Source organism: Canis lupus, chromosome 19, assembly GCF_011100685.1.
Source record: "Canis lupus familiaris isolate Mischka breed German Shepherd chromosome 19, alternate assembly UU_Cfam_GSD_1.0, whole genome shotgun sequence".
In the NCBI taxonomy this organism is placed as follows: Eukaryota; Metazoa; Chordata; class Mammalia; order Carnivora; family Canidae; genus Canis; species Canis lupus.
In genome coordinates, this window is record NC_049240.1 from 30,879,284 (window position 1) to 30,903,630 (window position 24,347).

At 50.6% G+C, this 24,347-nt stretch overlaps 1 long non-coding RNA gene across 2 annotated transcripts; it reads left to right on the forward strand.

Moving 5' to 3' along the window:
• The first annotated feature begins 6,958 nt into the window (after positions 1-6,958).
• LOC102156322 lies at positions 6,959-12,536 on the forward strand. Of its 2 annotated transcripts, none has more exons than XR_005374073.1 (3): positions 6,959-7,092; positions 7,954-8,292; positions 12,477-12,536. It is a non-coding gene; the product is annotated as an uncharacterized LOC102156322 (long non-coding RNA). The 2 variants fall into 2 exon arrangements; XR_005374074.1 differs by having other exon boundaries at positions 8,117-8,292.
• Positions 12,537-24,347: the final 11,811 nt, after the last annotated feature.

Here is a 24,347-nt window from a genome sequence, read left to right on the forward strand (position 1 = left end):
ACCGCTGGGAGACCCTGGGTGAGCTCCTGGCTGCTGTAGGCAGCATCAGCATTTTCAGGATTCCCACCTGATCTCTGATTTCCTGGGGATGCCCCTTTCCCCTCCCAGCAGGACAGAGAAGATGTCATTGCAGTACGGTCGCTGCTTGAAAACAAATGAGCAGAGAAGGGAGAGGGTAGTGGGCAGGGAGGTCCTTGGGCACCAGAAAAACAGCTGCCTGCCACTTTATCCTGGGGGAGACCCCCCCAACCCTCGAACTTGGTGTCATTTCTGGTCTGTGTAGGGAGAGACGCGAGAGAGCGTGTGCAGGGAGAGAGAAGTGCCGAGAAAACAGTTAGCCTCTGTTAGTATTTGATAGGCAGCCAAAGCACTTTTGTTCCCAAGCCCAGCGAGCTACCTGTGAAAAAAGAAATTGCTTTTCAAGAACATTCATCACAGCAAGTGGCTCATTTCCTTGTCCTCAAACAACCCCATTCCTAGGCCCTTTGTCCCATTAAAAACTCCTCAGATGTGGTAAAATAAATAAAGAAACAAAGAGATGGTGTGTGAGTGGGGGTGGCCTTTGTGGGGAAGGTGGAGGTGGGGGCGGCGCTGTGGGCACAGAAGCAGGAGACGCTGGGGTCTTGCTGGGCCTTGCGCTGTGGGGCCCACCTGGAGTCCCCTTCTGAGTAGAGCATCCACAGGTGTGATTCTGAAATTCAGGAGCAGTTGTGTCAAGAGTCGCCAAGCGCTGTCCCTCTAGGAGTCTCTCTCCCGTCTCCTGTTCCAAGGGGCCCTCTGACCACCCATAGGCAGGGCAGCTCTCCCTCCTCACTGCTCTACACTCACCAATTCTGTATATTCCTTTATGATACTTAACCTCATATGGAATTATTAACTTGTCTCTTCATTGTCTACTCCCTGTTGAGGGCCAGCCCCACCAGGGTCAGAACATGCTGTCTGGTACACTGCTATATTCTGGGGCACAGAGTACATACTCCACAATCTTTGGGGGACAGAGAAATAAATGAGCAAATCCAAAATGTGATGCTTAGAGCAAAAGGTTCCCTCTGATGCAGGATGTTATTTTTCTGAGTTTTTTTTTTCAGCAACAAATTCTATTATTGAGTGGTCAGGCAGACCAGACTCCGGGGCCTGTTGTATGATCTCTGTGTGATAGGGGTTAGCTAGCTGGTTTGAGGGGGCAGCTTACTACAGGAGGCCACCGAACTTTGGTTTCACTGTGTGGCCTTGAGTAAATCTCCCCTGTTGCCTCCCTGTACCTGAGAGTGTTACTAAATGAGATTAGTCAGTCACTTTGTGGTATTTCTGTAATTATAGTTGATATAGGGAGTGTTATGAGCCATACAAGCTCTACAAGTGTTACAAGTGTAACCCTCTCCCCCCCTAATTCATATGTTGAAATTCTAACCCCCTATGTGATAGTACTTGGAGGTAGGGCCAGTGGGACATAATTAGGTTTAAATGAGGCCATAAGGGTGGGCCCCTATGATGGAATTAGTGCCTTCATAAGAAAAGACACTGGGGATGCCTGCGTGGCTCAGTGGTTGAGCCTTTGGCTTAGGTTGTGATCCCAGGGTCCTGGGGTCGAATCCTGTATCAGGCTCTTATAGGGATCCTACTTCTCCCTCTGCCTGTGTCTCTCATGAATAAATAGATACAATCTTGAAAGAAAGAGAAAAGAAAAGAAAAGAAAAAAGAAAAGAAAAGAAAAGAAAAGAAAAGAAAAGAAAAGAAAAGACACCAGAAACCTTGCTTCTCTCTGCCTTCCACTATGTGAGGACACAGAGAGAAAGTGGCCATCTGCTGGCCATGATGTGTGTCTCATCAGGAACCGAATCTGCTAGCACCTTGATCTTGGACTTCCCAGCCTCCAGAACTGTGAGAAAGAAACTCCTCTTATTGAAGCCATCCATCCTCTGGTATTTCATTTCAGCAGCCTAAGACAGGGAACATGCCTGGTACAGGAATTCAATATATCAAGGTCATTTTCCTTATTATTTTGCCAGATGTAGACACTCTCAACTCAACAAAATATCAATAAGATATTCAAGGATTTCTGAGCATCTAGTTCGCAATGGCTCTAGAAATTTCAAGTTCTGAGATGTTGGCCAGAGCTTCCCCTTGTTTTCGTCGTATGAGAGGGAGCCATGCGGACATGTTTGGGGCCCAGCCTTCCTCACGCTATTGTTTAGTAGAGGATCCACCCATATCTTCACCACCAACCATGGGTATTTCTCCAGGTGGGTGTGGGGAATAAGGTCCTTGGTTGGTAGACTCATCAATTTGCAACAAGAAGGGTTCCAGAAGGGTCTTGGGCCTTTATTTTTTAAAAAAAGATTTTATTTTTTTATTTATGAGAGAGAGAGAGAGAGAGAGAGAGAGGCAGAGACAGAAGCAGGCAGAGGGAGAAGCAGGCTCCACGCAGGGAGCCCGATGTGGGACTCGATGCCGGGTCTCCAGGATCAGGCCCTGGGCTGAAGTTGGTGCTAAAGCGCTGAGCCACCGGGCTGCCCGGTCTTGGGCCTTTAAATACCATATTTTGGATTCATTCATTCAACATCAATTTATTGAATGTCTACACATGTCAATGAGACAGCATGGTCCCTGCCCTGGTGGAGCTGACACTTTAGTTGGGGAGTAGGCAATGACCACATGGATGGATGATCTCATGTCGGGATAAGCACTGTAAAGGGAATGCGGGATGATGTGATGGAGAGTGACAGGGAGGGAGAGCTCTCCTGCAGATGGATGCTCAGGAAAGCCCAGGCCTGAGGGACCGGAAGGAGCAGCGGGGAGGGGCGGGGGCTGGGGGCAGTGGGTGAGGAGCACACGGAGGGGGTCCGAGCGGCCCAGAATTACCTGGCGCCCTGGGCAGGGCGGGGAGCAGGCGCCCCGGGCCGGACCTCTGGGTAGGCTCCTGCGGCCACACGCCTGTTTGCCCCGACCCCCGGAGCATCTGCTCCCCTCGCCAGAGCCCAGCGGAGCAGAGACCCCTGGCCCCGGCGGAGCGGCCCCTGGGGCACCAGCACGCCGGGCGCTCGGGCTCGCAGCTGCACCAGCCGGGGACCCACCTGGCTGTGCTGCTTGGGGCGGAGAATCGGATACTGACAAAACCTTGTCTCTCTCAGTAGACAGAAAGGGCTCCTTTTCAGGCCCTACTAAGAATAGCCTAATGTATTCACGCTCTCCGGGCTGGGAAGCGGGGCGGAGGCCGAGGGCGGCGTTGGCTTCCTGCCCAAGCCCTGCCGGCGGGGAGAGAGAACGCCGGGCCCGGAGCCCCTACGCGCCAGGCATTCAGAGAGGCCCGCTGGGCCAGCTTGGCCCGCCCCCGGCCCCGCCGCCGCGCCATTGGCTCCCCCGGCCACCTTCCCGCGCTCCCATTGGCTCTGCCCCGCCCATCGGCCCCTCCTCCTGCCTTCCCGTGCTCCCATTGGCTCTGCCCCGCCCATCGGCCCCTCCTCCTGCCTTCCCGTGCTCCCATTGGCTCTGCTTTGCCCATTCCCCCTCCCCGCCTTCCCACAGTCCCATTGGCTCTGCCCAGCCCATTGCCCCCTCCCCGCCTTCCCACAGTCCCATCGGGTCTGCCCCGCCCATTGCCCCCCCCCCGCCTTCCCACAGTCCAATCGGCTCTGCCCCGCCCATTGCCCCCCCCGCCTTCCCACAGTCCCATCGGCTCTGCCCCGCCCATTGCCCCCCCCCCGCCTTCCCACAGTCCCATCGGGTCTGCCCCGCCCATTGCCCCCCCCGCCTTCCCACAGTCCCATCGGCTCTGCCCCGCCCATTGCGCCCCCCCCCGCCTTCCCACAGTCCCATTGGCTCTGCCCCGCCCATTTACCCCCCCCCCCCCCGCCTTCCCACAGTCCCATCGGCTCCGCCCCGCCCATTGCCCCCCGCCGCCTTCCCACAGTCCCATTGGCTCTGCCCCGCCCATTTACCCCCCCCCCCCCGCCTTCCCACAGTCCCATTGGGTCTGCCCCGCCCATTGCCCCCCGCCGCCTTCCCACAGTCCCATTGGCTCTGCCCCGCCCATTGCCCCCCCCCCCCGCCTTCCCACAGTCCCATTGGGTCTGCCCCGCCCATTCCCCCTCCCCGCCTTCCCACAGTCCCATCGGCTCTGCCCCGCCCATTGCGCCCCCCCCCCGCCTTCCCACAGTCCCATTGGCTCTGCCCCGCCCATTTACCCCCCCCCCCCGCCTTCCCACAGTCCCATCGGCTCCGCCCCGCCCATTGCCCCCCGCCGCCTTCCCACAGTCCCATTGGCTCTGCCCCGCCCATTGCCCCCCCCCGCCTTCCCACAGTCCCATCGGGTCTGCCCCGCCCATTTACCCCCCCCCGCCTTCCCACAGTCCCATCGGCTCCGCCCCGCCCATTGCCCCGCCCCGCCTTCCCACAGTCCCATTGGGTCTGCCCCGCCCATTGCCCCCCGCCGCCTTCCCACAGTCCCATTGGCTCTGCCCCGCCCATTTACCCCCCCGCCTTCCCACAGTCCCATCGGCTCCGCCCCGCCCATTGCCCCGCCCCGCCTTCCCACAGTCCCATCGGGTCTGCCCCGCCCATTGCCCCCCCCCCGCCTTCCCACAGTCCCATCGGCTCTGCCCCGCCCATTGCCCCCCGCCGCCTTCCCACAGTCCCATTGGCTCTGCCCCGCCCATTTACCCCCCCGCCTTCCCACAGTCCCATCGGCTCTGCCCCGCCCATTGCCCCCCGCCGCCTTCCCACAGTCCCATCGGCTCCGCCCCGCCCATTGCCCCGCCCCGCCTTCCCACAGTCCCATCGGGTCTGCCCCGCCCATTGCCCCCCCCCCCGCCTTCCCACAGTCCCATCGGCTCTGCCCCGCCCATTGCCCCCCGCCGCCTTCCCACAGTCCCATCGGCTCCGCCCCGCCCATTGCCCCGCCCCGCCTTCCCACAGTCCCATCGGGTCTGCCCCGCCCATTGCCCCCCCCCCGCCTTCCCACAGTCCCATCGGCTCTGCCCCGCCCATTGCCCCCCGCCGCCTTCCCACAGTCCCATCGGCTCCGCCCCGCCCATTGCCCCGCCCCGCCTTCCCACAGTCCCATCGGGTCTGCCCCGCCCATTGCCCCCCCCCCCCGCCTTCCCACAGTCCCATCGGCTCTGCCCCGCCCATTGCCCCCCGCCGCCTTCCCACAGTCCCATTGGCTCTGCCCCGCCCATTGCCCCCCCCCCCGCCTTCCCACAGTCCCATCGGCTCTGCCCCGCCCATTGCCCCCCGCCGCCTTCCCACAGTCCCATCGGCTCCGCCCCGCCCATTGCCCCGCCCCGCCTTCCCACAGTCCCATCGGGTCTGCCCCGCCCATTGCCCCCCCCCCCCGCCTTCCCACAGTCCCATCGGCTCTGCCCCGCCCATTGCCCCCCGCCGCCTTCCCACAGTCCCATTGGCTCTGCCCCGCCCATTTACCCCCCCGCCTTCCCACAGTCCCATCGGCTCTGCCCCGCCCATTGCCCCCCGCCGCCTTCCCACAGTCCCATCGGCTCCGCCCCGCCCATTGCCCCGCCCCGCCTTCCCACAGTCCCATCGGGTCTGCCCCGCCCATTGCCCCCCCCCCGCCTTCCCACAGTCCCATCGGCTCTGCCCCGCCCATTGCCCCCCGCCGCCTTCCCACAGTCCCATCGGCTCCGCCCCGCCCATTGCCCCCCCCCGCCTTCCCACAGTCCCATCGGGTCTGCCCCGCCCATTGCCCCCCCCCCCGCCTTCCCACAGTCCCATCGGCTCTGCCCCGCCCATTGCCCCCCGCCGCCTTCCCACAGTCCCATTGGCTCTGCCCCGCCCATTTACCCCCCCCCCCCGCCTTCCCACAGTCCCATTGGCTCTGCCCCGCCCATTTACCCCCCCCCCCCGCCTTCCCACACTCCCATCGGGTCTGCCCCGCCCATTGCCCCCCCCCCGCCTTCCCACAGTCCCATCGGCTCTGCCCCGCCCATTGCCCCCCGCCGCCTTCCCACAGTCCCATTGGCTCTGCCCCGCCCATTTACCCCCCCGCCTTCCCACAGTCCCATCGGCTCTGCCCCGCCCATTGCCCCCCGCCGCCTTCCCACAGTCCCATCGGCTCCGCCCCGCCCATTGCCCCCCGCCGCCTTCCCACAGTCCCATCGGCTCTGCCCCGCCCATTGCCCCCCACCGCCTTCCCACAGTCCCATCGGCTCCGCCCCGCCCATTGCCCCCCCCCCCCCGCCTTCCCACAGTCCCATCGGGTCTGCCCCGCCCATTGCCCCGCCCCGCCTTCCCACAGTCCCATCGGCTCTGCCCCGCCCATTGCCCCCCCCCCGCCTTCCCACAGTCCCATTGGCTCTGCCCCGCCCATTGCCCCCCCCCGCCTTCCCACAGTCCCATCGGGTCTGCCCCGCCCATTGCCCCCCCCCCGCCTTCCCACAGTCCCATCGGCTCTGCCCCGCCCATTGCCCCCCCCCGCCTTCCACACAGTCCCATCGGCTCTGCCCCGCCCATTTACCCCCCCCCCGCCTTCCCACAGTCCCATCGGCTCCGCCCCGCCCATTGCCCCCCGCCGCCTTCCCACAGTCCCATTGGCTCTGCCCCGCCCATTGCCCCCCCCCCCCCCGCCTTCCCACAGTCCCATCGGGTCTGCCCCGCCCATTGCCCCGCCCCGCCTTCCCACAGTCCCATCGGCTCTGCCCCGCCCATTGCCCCCCCCCCCGCCTTCCCACAGTCCCATTGGCTCTGCCCCGCCCATTGCCCCCCCCGCCTTCCCACAGTCCCATTGGCTCTGCCCCGCCCATTGCCCCCCCCCTCCTTCCCACAGTCCCATCGGCTCTGCCCCGCCCATTGCCCCCCCCGCCTTCCCACAGTCCCATTGGCTCTGCCCCGCCCATTGCCCCCCCCTCCTTCCCACAGTCCCATCGGCTCTGCCCCGCCCATTGCCCCCCCCCGCCTTCCCACAGTCCCATCGGCTCTGCCCCGCCCATTGCCCCCCCCCCCCCCCGCCTTCCCGCGCTCCCATTGGCCCCCGCAGGCCCCGTGGGCGGCACCCTCTGTGGCCTGGTTGGTGGGGGAACAGGGAGGCGCCATCTTGACGGAGTGCCGGGCGCAGAGACGGATTTGGCCTCCGGGAAGGTAGGCGCTGAGCCCGCACAGAGCCGGGGACGTGGGCACAGGAGGGGCTGGGGACCGGGCAGAGTGACAGCTGCCTTTCACGGGTGTGTCCCACGGACGCCAGGCTTCCTGTTGTGACGGTCTCGCGGTGGGTATCCTGGTATCCCCCTGGGTCAGGACGAGGAAAACTGATGGCGGAAGTGTACGGGACTTGCCCAGAGGCGCACAGCTAGTCGTGCGGAGGTGGGATTTGACTGCTGCTCTTCGTGGTTCCACGCGCTGCACCATGTGGCCACCTAATGGGACTGGGCGGGCACATCCTAGCGGTTGGGTGGACCGCAGCCGCTCCCTGCGCCCTGAGGGTGCGCGGAGCTCCGGGCGCACGAGGTCCCAGCTTGGTCAGCAGCCAGCCACCCTGTGAAGACAAGTGGACTTGAGGATGCACAAACAGGGAAGAGGCCTTAGAAACCAAAATTAACCAAAAACTTTGCCATGAGACCAGTTACTTGGTGGCTCAGCCACCCAAAGAGCCACCTCCAACACAGGGACCAGACCTTGCACAGCAAAATGCAGCAGAACCCTTCTGCTCCATGGTCTCATTTAACTGAAGAATCAAAACAACTCTGGAAGTTGGCACCATCCTAATTTTGCATAAGAGTAAACTGAGGACCCGGGGGAGACCCATGAGGACAATGCGTAGATTGTTTCCTGTGTTTGGGGTACTTTATGTCTAACATAATTAGAGCCCCAGGAGGTAGGCATTGGTTGTCTTCTTTTATAAAGGAGGAAACCAGAACTTAATCGAGGCGAAGTAACTTCCTGAAAGTAACACAGGAATTTATTTTATTTATTTATTTTCTTACTTATTTATTTAATTTTCAGAGGAAGAGGCAGGCTCCACGCAAGGAGCCCAGCGTGGGACTGGATCCCAGGTCTCCAGGATCAGGCCCTGGGCTGAAGGTGGCGCTAAACCGCTGAGCCACCTGGGCGGCCCTAGCACAGGAATTTAAAAGGCTCTACCTAATCCAGACTCACTCTCTTTCAGTTACTCTGCTGTTCCTTCAGATCCTGAGCCAAGGTGAAGAACAGGCGGAGGCAATTATTGCTAAGTAAGAAAGATTTGAAAGATGACAATAAGACCTCATGCCCAAACATACCTTCTCCCTTCTTCAACTCATATCAGATGGCTGAAGCACCAGTATTGACAGTTATTTTGTTGAGGTAAACATTGCTTGAGCCATGATAGTACTTTCATGGTCCACTGGAACTATTAATTAGTTAAAATATCTACTGAATTGTTTTACTCTTGTGATCACATTTTCACGTTTCTCCACTTTCTTTGTAAGAATAATTTTGTGATAGGTAGCAATAGAAGTGAAGCATCTAGAAAGGTTAGAATGTGGTTGGTGGCAATAAACCTACTGGGAAGGAAAACTCTCCGTAGGTGAGTTGGAATTACTAGGCCTTTTCTTCCAGTAGTCCATTTGCTGAGTCAGTGTTCCAGACTGAGTGTTGGGCAAAGAGCTCTGCTAGTGGAAGGAGAAACCAACAGGGATTTTGACAGCTACATGGACTAGCCTGAATGACTAGAGAATAACGAAGCTCCAGACTCTCCCCCTGGAACACTGAGTGCTGGAATAGTATAGGATGCTGGTGGGATATGCTATCAAGACACAGATTTTTTAGTTCTTGAAAAACATAATACAACCAGAGGAAGAAGCCTTCAAGAAACATGGAAAGACATTTGCCAGATATTCTGCTTGCATGTGAAGGGAGGTAAAAGAGCTAAGCTCAGTGTCCCAGAAGAGCAGAATTTTTTTAAAAGATTTTATTTATTTATTCATGAGAGACACCGAGAGAGGGAGAGACAGAAACATAGGCAGAGGGAGAAGCAGGCTCCATGCCAGGAGCCCAACGTGGGACTTGATCCTGGAACTCCAGGATCACGCCCTGGGCTGAAGGCAGGTGCTCAACTGCTGAGCCACCCAGGGGTCCCAGAAGAGCAGAATTTTTAAGACCAAGGAGACAACTGCCAGTCTCTCAATATCAAAAACTCAGGAGGACCATGCATGAGAAGGAAGCTTCTAGAAGGAGGAAGCTGCAAGAAACAGGTATCATGTCTCACTCTTGAAACGTCTGAAACCAGAAACAGATTAACCCTGGAATCTAGCTCCAGCCCAATTCAGTTTCTGATTGGATATAGGTGATTTGCCCCTCACCTTATCTGCCAAAGACAGGAGAAATATCCTTTCTGGAGAAGAATAATGACTTTTAAGTTCTACGATTCTTTTAAATATAACATCTGAAATTCAATTTAAAAAAATATAACACATATGAATAGATAAGAAATCATGACCAAAAAGCATGAGAAAAAAATGTAATAGACCAGACTTATAGAGTATCTCAGTCAGCTCAGACTGCCGTAACAAAATACCACAGACTGGATGCCTTGAACAACAGACATTTCTCAGACATGGAGGCTGGGAAATCCAAGGTCAAGGCACCTTTGGTTCCTGGTGAGAGGCTCTTTTTGGCTTGCAGATGGCACCTTCTTGCTGTGTTTTCACACAATGGAGAGAGGGAACTTTGGTATCTCATCTTCTTATAAGGGCATTAATCCCATCATAAGGACTACACCTTCATGACTTCATCTAAACCTAATCACCTTTCAAAGGCTCCACTTCAAAATGCCATGACAATGAAGGTTAAAGTTTTAACTATGATTTAGAGGCAAGCATGGGGGTGGGGGACAAACATTCAGTCCATAGCACAAGTTATAGTAAAATAATCTATTTTTGATACTTGAATGCTGACAGCTTTTATGCCCCACTACTCCCTCTTCCTTTCTGTTTTAAACTTGGGCCAGCTCATAAGAAAGCCTAGGTGCTTCTGCCATTAGTCTCAGCCGGAAGTTCAAGCCATGCAAGTCCTGGTCGATGCATGGAAACACTTGCCCCTAGCCCCCACCCTCCAATGACTGACTTCAAAGCCAGTCTCCTTTCTCTGCTCTCCCAAGCCATTTTTAGACCTGCTTGGGAAGTTTCTGGGCTCTCCCCCAGTAATCTTCATATGTAAGTAATAAAGTTTCTCCTATTTTTTTTTTTAAGATTTTATTCATTCATTCATGAGAGACACACAGAGGCAGAGACACAGGCAGAGGGAGAAGCAGGGTCCATGCAGGGAGCCCGATGTGGGACTTGATCCCAGGTCTCCAGTATCACACCCTGGGCTGAAGGCAGTCCTAAACCGCTGAGCCACCCGGGCTGCCCAAGTGTTCCCGATCTTGATGTGTGCTTGATATCATCAATCTTGTCATTTGTTGGAGGTATTCATTCCATCATCACAACTCAGATAATTTTGCTATTGGAGTTATTGGAAGATAACTTAGACTATAGAAGATATTCAAACTGAAGCACAGAGAGCAAATAATGAAAATAACAATATGAGACACATATTGGGACACAGTCATCAGATCAATCATGTATATAATTGGATTATCAGAAAAAGGGAGGAAGAGAGAATCATAAAAGCTTATTTGAAGAGATAAAGGGCAAGAGTTTTCAAAATCAAAGACAATTCATAGATTCACAAAGCTCAGTGCATCCTGTGTTAAAAAAAAATACAAAGAAAACTACACATGGGGAAAACCAAAGACAGAAACTATTAAAAGCAGCCAGGAAAAATAGAACACGTTACATTCAAAGGAAGGACAGTGAGTTATGGCTGACTTATTAGTAGCAACTATGAAATCTAGAAGACAATGGAATTGCATTTTTAACTATAGAAAAAAACTTTCTATATCCTATGAATTTTTTTTTCAAAAATAAAGGCAATTCATGTTCCTCTTTTCCTTCCCTTCTCTTCTATTCCTGAGCAATTTAATTCTAAAGCCATTAGGTGGGGCAAAACAAGGTGTAGTGTGTATGTGTGTGAAGAGTGTGGAAAGTGAGGAAGCCATGTGACCTAAAAACAGGATATTAGAGCTCAGACAGGATGAGAAGGGCATTTCCCTGGAAGGGAAGCCAGGTGTGGGATGCCAGTTCCTGAGCACAGTGAAGAGGTCATCCCCATTTGTGGAGAAGAGGTTCAGGTTTAGTCAGAGTTACAAATACAGAAAAGGAAAAAAAAAATAGAACAAACCCTGTGATACTTGTTTGGAATAGAATGTATCTGATGGGTTCATCCATATAGATGTATAATATGCATGTATATGTATTACATACACATTCTCTAGCTCTGTCCACACAAAGCAGAGAAAGATACACCTCATTAGCAATGAAAATACCTAACACCTAGAGTTTGGCTTCTAAATAAGTTTCTTTTTCTTTTTTAAAAGATTATTTTAGGGAGCAGGGAGGGGCTTGGGGAGAAGGAGACTCTCAAGCAGACTCTGTACTAAATGCAGAGCCGAATGAGGGGCTTGATCTGATAACCTTGAGATCATGACCCAAGCTGAAACCACGAGTCAGATGCTCAACCAAGTCTACCACCCAGGTGTCACACTAAATAACAGTTTCTAAGAAAGAACCTGGGGATCCTTGGAGAATGGCTGATTCTAGGATTGAGGTAGGGAAAGTGTAAGATAAATCTGGAATATCTTGGGTCAAAATGCAAGCAAGTGCTCAAGGAATGATGGGGACATGTCAAAAGGATACAGAACCTGTCTCAAAGTGGCTCCCACTGATCAAATCAGGGACAATCTGAAAATCAAAATAAATAGTAAATTGGATTATAAACGTTGGAATAAAATAAGAAACTACAAGTCTATATAAATAAATAGTGAAGTTCAGCAAGGATCAAGACTATATAGTTTTAAAGTCCCTTTGCACAAAATACCAGTCACAAAGGAGAAAAGAATAATTCACAGTGATCATAAGGTAGGCAGACCCCACCATAATCAAATGACCAAAGTATGCTTTGCTAGTAATGGCCCAAATTGATGTGCAGCACCTGATGAGATGCAATGAGAATTCAGCACCACTTCTGTGACATTCCAGACAAACATGCATAATCTGAATGTAATGCTCACAAATCAGACTATCAGACAGACACACATGGAGGCACATTATAGCCTGTAATCTATAAAAGTATCAAAGGAAAGGTCGAGGAGCTGGTCCAGACTGAAGGAGACTAAAAAGGCACAATAACTCATGACAACTAAATTTTTGATCTAATGTATGATTCTTTTTCTAAAGATGTTATTGGGACAATTGGCAAATCTTAAATGGGATCTTGGATAAGATGAGAATTCATCATTATCAATTGCCTGATTTTGAAGATTGTACTGTGGTTACACCAGAAAATATAGGAAACATACGCTAAAGTGTTCAGGTATATCGCGTCGGCAAATACTCTCAAATGGTTCAGGAAAAAAACATGTTTCTTTCTGTCTTTTTTTTTTTAAGATTTTATTTTATTTACTCATGAGAGATACAGAGCAGGAGAGAAAGAGGCAGAGACACAGGCAGAGGGAGAAGCAGGCTCCATGCCGAGAGCCCGACGTGGGACTCAATCCCAGTCTCCAGGATCAGGTCCTGGGCTGAAGACAGTGCTAAAACTCTGAGCCACCAGGGCTGCCCAAAAAATTTTTAAAAGTAAGTTCTACACCCAACATGGGGCTTGAACTCATGACCCTGAGATCAAGAGTCACACACTCCATCCCTTGCAGCACTTCTATGAGACACTTTATTATTTTTTTAAAGATTTTTAAATTTATTTATTCATGAGAGACAGAGAGAGAGAGGCAGAGACATAGGCAGAGGGAGAAGCAGGCTCCATGCAGGGAACCTGACGTGGGACTTGATCCGAGTCTCCAGGATCACACCCCAGGCTGAAGGCGGCGCTAAACCACTAGGCCACAGGGGCTGCCCTATGAGACACTTTAACTGCAGAACATAGGCAGAAAGTAAAATGATGGTAAAAATTATATCATGCAAACATTTACCAAATGAAAGGTATGACTCTATTAATATCAAAGTGGACTTCATAGCCAGAAGTAGTAAGGAAGGTAAATAGGGACATTTCATAACAATAAAAGGGCCCATTCAACAGGAAGATATAACAATCATAAATTTGTATGCACCTAATAACAGAGCTGCACAGTACTTGAAGCAGAATGTTGACAGAACCAAAAGGACAAATAGGCAAATCTGAAATCATAGTTGAGATTTTTAAAAATCTCTTTCAGCAACTGATAGAAAGAGCAGATAAAAAAATCAGTAAGTATATAGAAAATATGAACAACAGAGTTAATCACCTTGACTTTATTTATTTTTTATCACCTTGACTTTAATAGACAGTTTCGAACACTGCACCTGGCAACTGGAGAGTACACGTTCTCCTCTTCAAGTGCATATTTACCAAAATAGAACATGTATTGAACCATAAAGCGAGTTATAACAAATTTCAAAAGGTGAAATCATGCTGGGTATGATCTCTGACCAAAGTGGAATGAAACTGGAAATGAACAAAAGAAAGATTATTAGACCTCAAATGTTCGGACATTAAGCAGAGCACTTATGAATAACCCATGGGTCAAAGAAAAAAAATCACAGAAAGGTTATAAAATCTTTATGCCAGCAAGTGTAAAGACTAAATTTTGATGAAATCCAATTTATCTATTTTTTCTTTTGTTGTCGGTACTTTTGGTGTTGAATCTATGAAATTGTTGCCAACTTCAATGTCTAGTTGGCCCCCTGTGTTTTTTTTAGGTCACTTAAAATTTTAGCTCTTAAGTGTAAGTCTTTGATCTATATTCAGTTAGTTTTCAAGCCTCATGTTAGGTAAGGGTCCAACTTCTTTTGCATGAAGATGCCCAGTTTTTCCAGCACCACATATTGAAAGGACTGCCCTTTCTCCATCAAATGGTCTTGGCAACCTTGTCAAAAGTCAACTAAGTATGGGAGGGTTTATTTCTGGGCTCTCTGCTCTATTCTGTTGGTGGATCTTACCGTACTTATGAAAGTAGTAGTACTTATAAAAAGTAGTAGCCTACTGTTTTAATTACTGTGGCTTTGTAGCAAATTTTGAAATCTAGAAATGTGAGGCCTCTAAGCTGCTTCTTTTTCAAGATTGTTTTGACCATCTGAGGCCGCTTGGAATTCATATGATTATGAATCTGAGGGTCAGCTTTTCCATTTTTGTGAAAGAGGCTATTGATATTTTGATAGGGATTGCAATGAATTTATAAATAGATTTGGATCATGTTAGTAATCTTTGAAACATAGCCTAGTTTTATCTATTACTTATGGATGTACACGTAAGTGGAAGGAAAAGAATCCTGGACACACCAAAGTTGAGGTAGTGGTTTCCTCTAGGAGTGGAAGGGTTAAGTCTAGGGAGAGAAAAGAGAGTAAGGGGAGTTACACATGGGATCTCAATTATACCTGTAGTGTTTGTTTGTCTTTGAAAGTCAATGGGAAGCAAAAAAACAAAAAAACAACAACAAAAAAAAACCTATCACTGCTGATGAGGTGGTAAATGGATGGGTGCTATTTTGCTCTCTATACTTTCCTGTAGTTTGAAATTTCTCATTCTAACCAAGAGAGTTTCTTGCAGAGGCTGGAAGAGTAGACAGAGTACATGGGAGAGAGCTGGAAGGGTGGGAAGTGGTGGTCAGGACTACCGAGTGAGGTGGCGCTGAATGTGGAGGTGGCCCAGCTGAGTGAGGCCCACTGGGGGCTGGCTGAGGGGCCCCCTCCTGGAAGGCTTTCACCTGTCTGGCTGCCTTCATTTGATCCCCTATTAACTCTCTACCTGTCCATCAGGAGCCCATTCACAGAGGTAAATTTGTTTTTATTAATTTTTTTTCTTTCTCAGTTTTAATTTAAATTCCAGTTAGTTAACATACAGTGTAATAGTAGTTCCAGGTGTAGGATGTAGTGACTCATCACTTATACAACACCCAGTGCTCATCACAAGTGCCCTTATGGAAGGGAATTTAAACCCAAGTGGGACTTCGGTGAGGCTCAGGGGAACAAATTCAACCCAATAAAACTTTAGACTTTCCAGTCAGTTCTTCAGTGTTCATTTCTAATTATCAACAGGTAAACCAAGATTGCCAAACATCTGAGGAACACTCAACCCAGAAGAGGATAGCGAGGAAGAACATAAGGACTAATACAGGGGGCCCCAAATATGAATAAAAGGGATTTCAGGAATGTAGGCTAGAGAAAATAGAAGGGAAGAAATTGTCAATAAAATAATTCAAGAAAATTCCCCTGAACAGAAAGAAAGGAATCTTCAGCCTGACACAGCCTGCCCCCCCGCCACCCCCCCCCCCCCCCCCCCACCCCCCCCGCAAGGACCCAGCACAGTGAAAAATACAGACCCAGCAAGGCAAACTGCTGGGCAATTTCAGAACACATGGGATGAAGAGAACATCACAGCATCCAGGGGAAGAGCCTCAGGCACACGGAATCGGGAATCAGAACTGTTTTGGATTTCCCAACAGAAATACCAGAAAGCTGGAGCCTTAGCCTTAGAGTGTAGCTCTCAAAACTTAGAAGGAAGAAGATTTCCGACAATATTTGTTACTATTGCTACATAATAAAACTTAGTGGCTTAAAACAATGAGTGTTATTGTTTCACAGCTTCTGATGGTCAGTAATTCAGGTGTGGCTTAGCTGAGTGCTTCTGGCTCAGGGTCACTCTTGAGGTTGTGCCCAGCTAGGGGGACACAGTTGCAGTCATCTCAAGGTTCAGCTGGAGCAAAGGAATTTGCTTCCAAGCTCATCCATGTGGTTGTTGGCTCGGGGCTGAAGGTCCTTGCTGCAGAGGTGATTCCGTGGGGCTGCTTTTGACGTGGATTCTCCCAAATCCAGTACATTGGGAGAGCCCAAGGCAGTCAGTTATAATCTTATCTGGGAAGTGATGCTTCGTCACTTCTAGACCCAGAGCACTTCAGTTCTGCTGAGCCACACAGTAGTCACATTCTGGTCCTCAGGGAGAGCATCCTGCAGCAGCCTTGACATGCTGGAGTATTTGAGGATTGAAGTCTCGTCATTTGTCCGTGCCCACCTCCCACAGCTACGTCAGCTCGGCAGCCTTGCATTTTTGCTGTGTGACATTCCTTCCAGTCCTGCTCACTCTCCAGACCCACTCAGGAAGTGAGGCATGGGGAATTTATGAGGAGCCTCACCTCCGAGCTTAGCCTTGGGGACAGGGCCAAGAAATGAGACAATACCTGGGTCTCTCCATTATTTGAAGCCTTGGTGTTTGTAGGGCACAGGGATGGGAGGGATGCAAGGATAATAGAATGTAAAGATATTCCTGGAGCTCATCTGTTCTTTCATTCATTCTTCATTTTTGGTGCACCTGCTGGGTGCTGGCTTTGATAATTGATAAGAAAATTCAAACATAGTGTACTGATTTCTTATTGCTGCTCTATAAATCATCACAAAGCTAGTGGCTTAAAACAATATGAATTCATCCTCATACAGTTCTGAAGGTCAAAAGTCCAAGATGAGTCTCACTGGGCTAAAATCAAAGTACAGTGTTGGCAGGTCTACATTCCTTCTAGAGGCTCTCAGGGAAAATCCATTTCCTAGTCTTTTCCAGCTTCCAGAGGGTGTCTGTATTCCCTTGGCTTTTGGTCCTTTCTTCTGTCTTCAAAGTCAGCAGTGTCTAGCTGAGTCCTCCCTGCACTGCCCCCTATCAAGCTCTCTTTTCTACTTCTCTTTTCCATTACAAGGACCCCTGTGATTATGTTGGGGCCACCCTGATAATCTGGGGTTATCTTCCCATCTCAAGGTCAACTAATTAACATCTTTAATTCCACCCACCACCTTAATTCCCCTTTGCCGTGTGACCTAATATATTCAGAGTTTTGGGGATTGGAACACAGAAAATTTAGGGGGGCCATTATTCTGCCCACCACATATACCAACAGAAAAGAGAAAAATTCACAAGAAAGGTGCAAATAGCACACGAATCTGTGAATAGGTGGTTACTTTTTCTAATAATCAAGAAAATAAGAGAACAGCAATGAGATCTCTTTTTTTTTTTTTTTTTTCAAATAAGTGTCAGAGGAGACAGAGCCTGACAGCACCTGGGGTGGCCAGAAAGGTGAGTCAGAGCCAGGTGTCTTATATGACGATTTGAGGGGGACAAATTCCAGGTTTCTTTTTTTTTTTTTTTAATTTTTATTTATTTATGATAGTCACAGAGAGAGAGAGAGGCAGAGACACAGGCAGAGGGAGAAGCAGGCTCCATGCACCGGGAGCCTGACGTGGGATTCGATCCCGGGTCTCCAGGATCGCGCCCTGGGCCAAAGGCAGGCGCTAAACCGCTGCGCCACCCAGGGATCCCGCAATGAGATCTCATGTTCACCCTGCAGATGGCAAGTGTGAACCAGGCTAACATCCTCTAGAGCTAAGACATAGGAAGTGGACACTCTTATGGCCTGCAGGGAGGAGGGCAGTAGCCAACGTTTGAGGGAAAATAATCTGATGTCCCATCAAAATTAAAATACACTTACATTTTATTTTGCAATCCCACTTACAGGCATTGATTTCCTTCAGAAATAACACATTGCCCCTGCATTAAAAAAATGTCAGTGTGTCAGGTACCAAGGGAGTAGCCACAAATAGGACAGAGTGGGCCCCTGCTCTCATGGAGCTGACGTTCTAATGGGAGAGGCAGGCCACAGGTAAACAAAGAACGAAAGAAGCTAGAAATGTACTGGATAGTGGTCAGGGCTGGGTATTCCTTTCCTAGGGCTGCCATAACAAATGACTACAAACTGAGTGGCTTAAAATAACAGAAAAAATACTTGTCCCCATAGTTCTGGAAGCCAGAAGTTCAAAATCAAGGTGTTGGCAGGGTTGGCTCCTTCTGGAGGCTCTGAGGTTTGAGAATCTGTTCCTTGCTTCTCTCTAGTTTCTGCAATCCCTGGTGTCCCATGGCTTACTGTAGCCATCTCAGTGCAGTCTGCCATCCCAGGGCATTCTCTTCTTTCTGTGTGTCTCTCCGTCCAAATTATCCTCTTGTTTATATGGGCGCCAATAATTGGATTAGGGTTCATCCTAGCCTAATCTGACTTCCTCTTAACTTGATTGCACCTGCAAAGACTATTTCCAAATAAGATCACATTCCCAGGTACTGAGTTATTTGAATGAATCTTTTTAGAGGATACAATTCAACCCAGAACAGGCTATGCAGAGAACTGATATAAAATGATAATAAGAGCGTGAGAGTGGCTACTTGAACTTGGATGAGCAGGAAGGTCTCCCAGAGGAGGTGACATTGAACCTGAGCTCTGAGTGGCGAGTTAGAAGTCACTGAAGATCAAGGAAGAGCATTCTAGGAGAGGGAACGGCTGGCGTAACAGCCTCAAGGCAGGATTGGGCTTGGCCAGTTCATGGTCCTGCAATCAGGCCAGCAGAGCTTCTGCCAGTGGGCAAAGGAGGGTGTTCCAAGGTGAGCTTAGGGAAGGCATGGGGCCAGATCATGCAGGCCTTGGAAGCTCAGGGAAAAGAGTTTGCATTTCATCTTGGAGGAGGTGAGTGGCATGATCTGAGCAGTGTGTTAAAAACTGCAGTATGTGAGGATGTCAGTACAAGGGTGTATATCACACCACAGTTTGCAAAGCACTGGACATTTCCTGTTATGTGCATTCATGAATAAACTATGTCATGTCAATTCCATGGATTATGAGTTTGAGCTTTCCGTATTCACCTGCAAAGATGTTCTTGATACATGAAATGAAAAGGTAAGATGTCTAGTATCTGTGTGTGTGTGTGTTTGTGTATCTTCTTAGAGCAGCAAAAGCCACCTGCAATGCTTGAACACAATCTTTGCAGAGGCTGGAGAGGCCGGCCTCTCAACCAAACCCTTGCTAGCAGTGGGTCTCCCTGAGGGCTCTGGGTGTAACACCTGGCCCTGGTCCTAATAGTCTTTTAATGTCATACAGCTCATGTACGACGCCCACTTCTCCCCAGAGCATGTGTAGAACCATAGAATGTGGGGGGATAAGTGGCCTTTAGAGGTCTCTTTGTCCAGCCCCCCATTTTACAGATAGAGGAGCAGAGGCCCAGTGAGGAAAATGATCCCTCAGCAAGCCAGTGTCAGTGGTGGGATCTAAATCTAGATAATCTTTTGAATTTATTCCTCTACCCCGCTGGAACACGTTGGCATGTGGGTTTTCCAAGTCCTCGTTCTATAGAGGTGCAGACCACAGCCCAGCAGCAGCAGCAGCAGCAGAGTCCAGCCTTTGAGGCTGTGAACTGCCAGGGAACACAATCTGATTTCCATCTCCAGAACCTGAATGCTCCTTTATAAGGACTCACACAGGAGAGCGTTGTTGTAGGAGGTTAGATTGCTTGTTTTGTCCACCATCTTTACCTAAAGGCTGCCCTGTGACAAGCTCCTGTCTCGTGCAGCCCCCTCCTCCTGGTACTCCATTGCTCTCCAGGTACAGACAGTGCCCTTCAATGTCCAGACAAGTGTGAGCCAGGTGCTCCTCTAGACAGATCAGAGGACGTCCCGGTTCCTGCCTGCTCTGAGGAGACAACAAAGCCAGGAGACTCAGACATTTGGAGAAGTTTCTGTAGAAAGGGCTGAACTAAATAATTTCCAGGTTACTCTAAATGAATCCTTCCTCCTAGCCTTTCAAAGGCTGATTCTTTCCGGAAGCCTGCCTTGACCTCAGAGCCTGAGGCCACTGTCTTTCATGGCCTCTTATGCATGCATTGGAGCCTGGCCTCCCCCCTTCAGACTCTACCCACTCAAAAAAAATCTTTGTTGATTTATCGACCCAGGCAGTGAAAGGACTCTGAACCTTCATTTTCTGAGAAGTCCAGGATGGATCTCCTCATAAGGACTCAGATTTCTCTGGATATTTCCATTTTCAAGTTGGGTACTGCATCCCCATGTTCAGGTCACTCATTGATGGTAAATATCAGAGATGTACTTAAGGACGCCTAAAGAAAACTGGGTAGTAGGACAGGAAGGGTTATGTGTACTAGTCTCTACTTGGAAACAACCTGAATGTCCATGAACCTAGAATGGATGCGTACACTGAAGTATGGTCATGCAGTGGAGTGATGGGCAGCACCAAGAGCTAACGACCTAAGCTACAGGCAAAACATTATTTAATATCAAAAACTATTACATTAAATGAAAGAAATTGGGGTGTCTTGATGGTTCAGTCGGTTAAGCAACAGGCTTTTGATTTCAGCTCAGGTTGTGATCTCAGGGTCCTGGGATCCAACCCCACATCAGGCTCCCCACTTGGTAGGGAGTCTGCTTCTCTCTCTCCCTCTGCCCCTCCTCCCTGCTCACTCTCACTAAAATAAAGCTTTAAAAAATACATATGAAAACAAATTAGTGATATACTACATCAATAAAATGAAAGATAAAAAAATAGAAAAATGAAAGAAGAAACTGAACTCAAAAGAATATGTAGGTATGATTCCATTTAGGAAAGTTTAAAAGCTGGCAAAATTAATGGGGCATCTGGGTGGCTCAGTAGGTTAAGCATCTGCCTTCTGCTCAGGTCGTGATCCCAGGACCCTGGGATCAAGCCCTCTGTTGGGTTCCTTGCTTGGCAGGGAGCCTGCTTTTCCCTCTCCCTCTGCCTGCTGCTCCCCCTTCTTGTGCTCTCTATCTCTCTGCCAAATAAATAAAATCTTTAAAAAAAATTAAAAATAAAAGCTGGCAAAATTAAATTACAGTGTTTAAGTTCACATGCTTAGTTGGCTGTGTAAGACTATAAAGAAAAGCCACAAGTTCTCATATGGGCCAACTTTGCGGGGAAGGGAAGTGGTGAATGGGAAGTTCTTCAGCGAGTTGCAATCCCGATTCTCAAACTGGCCTATAATTGAGACAGTAATAGTTTGTTAAGTTGTATGGTTATTTTTTTAAAAAAGATTTATTTATTTTAGATAGGGAGCTAGAGAAAGAGAGAGAGCGTGTGTGAGCAGGGAAAGGGGCAGAGGGAGAGGGAGAGAGAATCTCGAGCAGACTCCCTACTGAGCCTGGAGCCTGATATAGGCTGATCCCATGACCCTGAGATCATGACCTGAGCTGAAACCAAGAGTTGGATATTTAACTGACTGAGCCATCCAGGTACCCCGTGTGTGTGTGTATATATACACACACACACACACACACACACACACAAAATATTGTATTTTCTTTCTTTTTCTTTTTAAAGGATTTTATTTATATGAGAGAGAGAAAGAGCAAGAGAGGGCATGAGCTGAGCGAGGGTCAGAGAGAGAAGCAGACTTCCTGCAGCAGGAAGCCTGATGTGTACTTGATCCCAGGACCCTGGGATCATGACCTGAGCTAAGGCAGACGCTTAACCAACTGAGCCACCCAGGCATCCCAAGGATAGGTTTAATGTAAGGATTTGTGAGGACTGAGGCTGGGGTCCTATGGAGGGTATAGGGTGAGTTAGACTTTCTCCTCCTCATCCCCATCATCCTCCCTCCCTCCTTCTGCATCTCTTCCTCTTCCACTTTCCTTTCTCTACCACCTAAAACCCATATGTTCCCCCTCCCCCAATCATCACCCCTTTGCTAAGTATGGGTAGCCCCTCTGCTCCCAGCCTTTTGTCTCTTCCAAGAGCTGGAAAATTCTTTCCAAATTCAGATTCAGGGAAAAAAGCATCTAATTGACCACTGCTGTGCACCAGCCACCTGAGGATCAGCCGCCCCGGGTCAGGCCCTCCCTGGTCTAATCACTCCTGGCCCACAGGCTGGGGAGGAGGTGAGGAAGGGCAGCCTCTGCTCAAACTCAGTTGGCTTTGGTGGAGGGGCTAAGGGCAGGCAGTTTCTCTGACAGGGTGGAGAGGACAGGACAGTCCTTCCCAGTACAAGGAGAGGATGGTGTGAAGCTGGCCTTATAGGTGGATGGACAGGTAGGCAAAGGGAATGAAATGATCTCAGGCCCCAGTAGGAATGGGAAGAACCTAGAACTAGACTAGAAGAACCCAGAAGGCCAGCTGCCCTGACTCTGTTTGCCTGCTTTGGGCTGCCCAGGACTTCCCCAGACCCTTTATTATTCCTCCCCCTCCACTCCCGCATCACATAGACCTGGTTCCTAACCACTGGGCTCCATCTGCAAAGGAAGCCAGGTCCCTCCCGCTGTGTGTGGTGGCAGCTGTCTCCAGTGGCCGGGCCTCTGACCCTTCCTGGAGGAACACATCTGAAGGTTATCTAATATTGGCATCTCCCAACAACTGTCATCATTCTGTGTTTAAAATATTTCTCTTCTTCCCACCTTGCCAGCATCGCCTCTCCCACAATCCCCCTTCCCTGGGAGTCAGCTGGGGAACCAAGGGTCTCCCTCACAAATCCTGTCCACCTCTCCAAGGGGTGCCCCTCACGCCCCATCTGCCTGTGGGAGCCTTCACCATGCCGCCTGTTCTGTAGCCTTTGGGGCCACTGCAGTGCAGACTTTTTGGCAGAGCTTCCACCTGCATCTCTCTGATCTTCTCCGGGGGTGGGGGTGGGGTGGGGGTGGGGGATGGAGCCAGGCCTTCTAAGAAGGAAGTCAGCAGCAGCAGCCACGCCATCATTGCTGAGCACCTGCTTCCAACACAGAACTTGCTTCATATTCTCAAACCCCTGCCAAGGAGCAACTTCCTCCCCCAGTTTTGCAGCTGAGGCTTGGTGGTGGTGGTGGTGGTGGTGGTAGTTGGAGTGGGCCGGGGTAGGGGGGCGGCTGTGCAATTTCCCTGCTGTCCAGCACTACATTATGTGGCAGGACTGGAACTCAACCCTGTTCCTGCCGGAGTTCAAGGCCCCGGACCTGTCTGCTCTGAGAACCTCTGAAGTGTGTTCTTTTGGGCTCATCCTCTCATTTGTTCCTGAGAGTCAGACCCTGTTGTTCTAATTCAGAAGAAAACTGAAGATCAGAGAAATTGAATGGCTAAGATCACACTGGGCCCTCGAGTTTCAAACCTCGAGCCTTGGCTGCTGCAGGGTGTCCATCCTGGCTGCTCTGTCTTTCTAGAGTCAAGTGCTGCCCTGCACTCTGCCTCCCTTCCTTCCATGTTATCTGAGTCCATTATAAACAAACGTATCTATCCATGCACCCATGCACCCACCCACCTATCCATCCACCTACCCAGTATGTATGTGTATGTATGTATGTATGTAAGTATGTATGTATGTATCTATCTATCTGTCTATCTATCTAATCTATCTCAGAGCTGATGCCATCAAGGAGCTCTCAATCCAGTGGGCATAAATAGGCATGCACGCGTGTGTCTGCACGCACATACACACACACATGAATGTGAACATACGCATGTAAATAATCACTTATAGACTCGCTTCAAATACCACCAAAGAGGTGTGTGTGCTGTGCCAGGAGACTTTGAATTTGCAACCAGTGATGGGGAGTCAGAAAAGCTCCTTCAGCAACCGTATCCTGGCTCCCCCTCTGGCCAGATTTAGCACCTGACACCAGGAAGAAGGAGAACTGAAGCAAACAGGACTCCAGCCCCCAAGGAGCTCTCATCTTTAAGAGAGACTCTCCCAACTGAGCTGGGTTTGTGAGAAGGAGCAGGAGGCAGGCCAGCAGCAGGACCTGCATTGGCCGGGGAAAGGTTGAGAATGTGTCCCCCAGGGGACCGTCTGAGCCTGCCCTTCGCTAGCTCTGTGGCTTGGGAAAAGGACACAGCATCTCTGGACTTGGCATCTCCCTTCTGCAGAATGACACAGTTTAACAGCAGCTGCCACCAGAAGAGCAAGGGCTCCTGAGCTGGGGGCAGGGGATCAGTTCCCTTCCCCTCTCGCCCACTGTAGGGGGCCAAGGCACACTATCCTTGTCCTGGGCTTCTCTGCAGCCAGGAGGTTGGTACTCGCTTCCCAGCACAGATAGCTACTGCGGTTCCCTTACCCCCAACTGGGAACAGGAGACCTGAAAACTTCCTGCACTGCCTTGCACCCACACCACGGCCTTTCTCCACTAGAATCAGGACCCAGGTGCTGTCCCCCACAGAGGGAAGGAGCTCTGATTTCCAATTCAGCTTACCAGGGGGGACTGGGAAAGCAGAAGCCCAGTGGGTTTGGGGGCCTGGCTCAGTATCACCTTCACTTCTTCTGTGTTCTCTGGTTCAGGGTGAGCATCAGGCCAGCCTGGATTCAAGGGCAAGGAAACAGACTCCCCGCCCCCCAACCCGAGGAAGGAGCTGCAAAGTCACCACAAGGACTTGGAGACAGGGAAGAGTAAACGTTTCCACTGCTGTTTGCAGGCTACCTCGGACACCACTGAGGGCTCCAGGCCAATACCCACCGTTCCTCCTGTGTGCCCGGGAGGAGGAG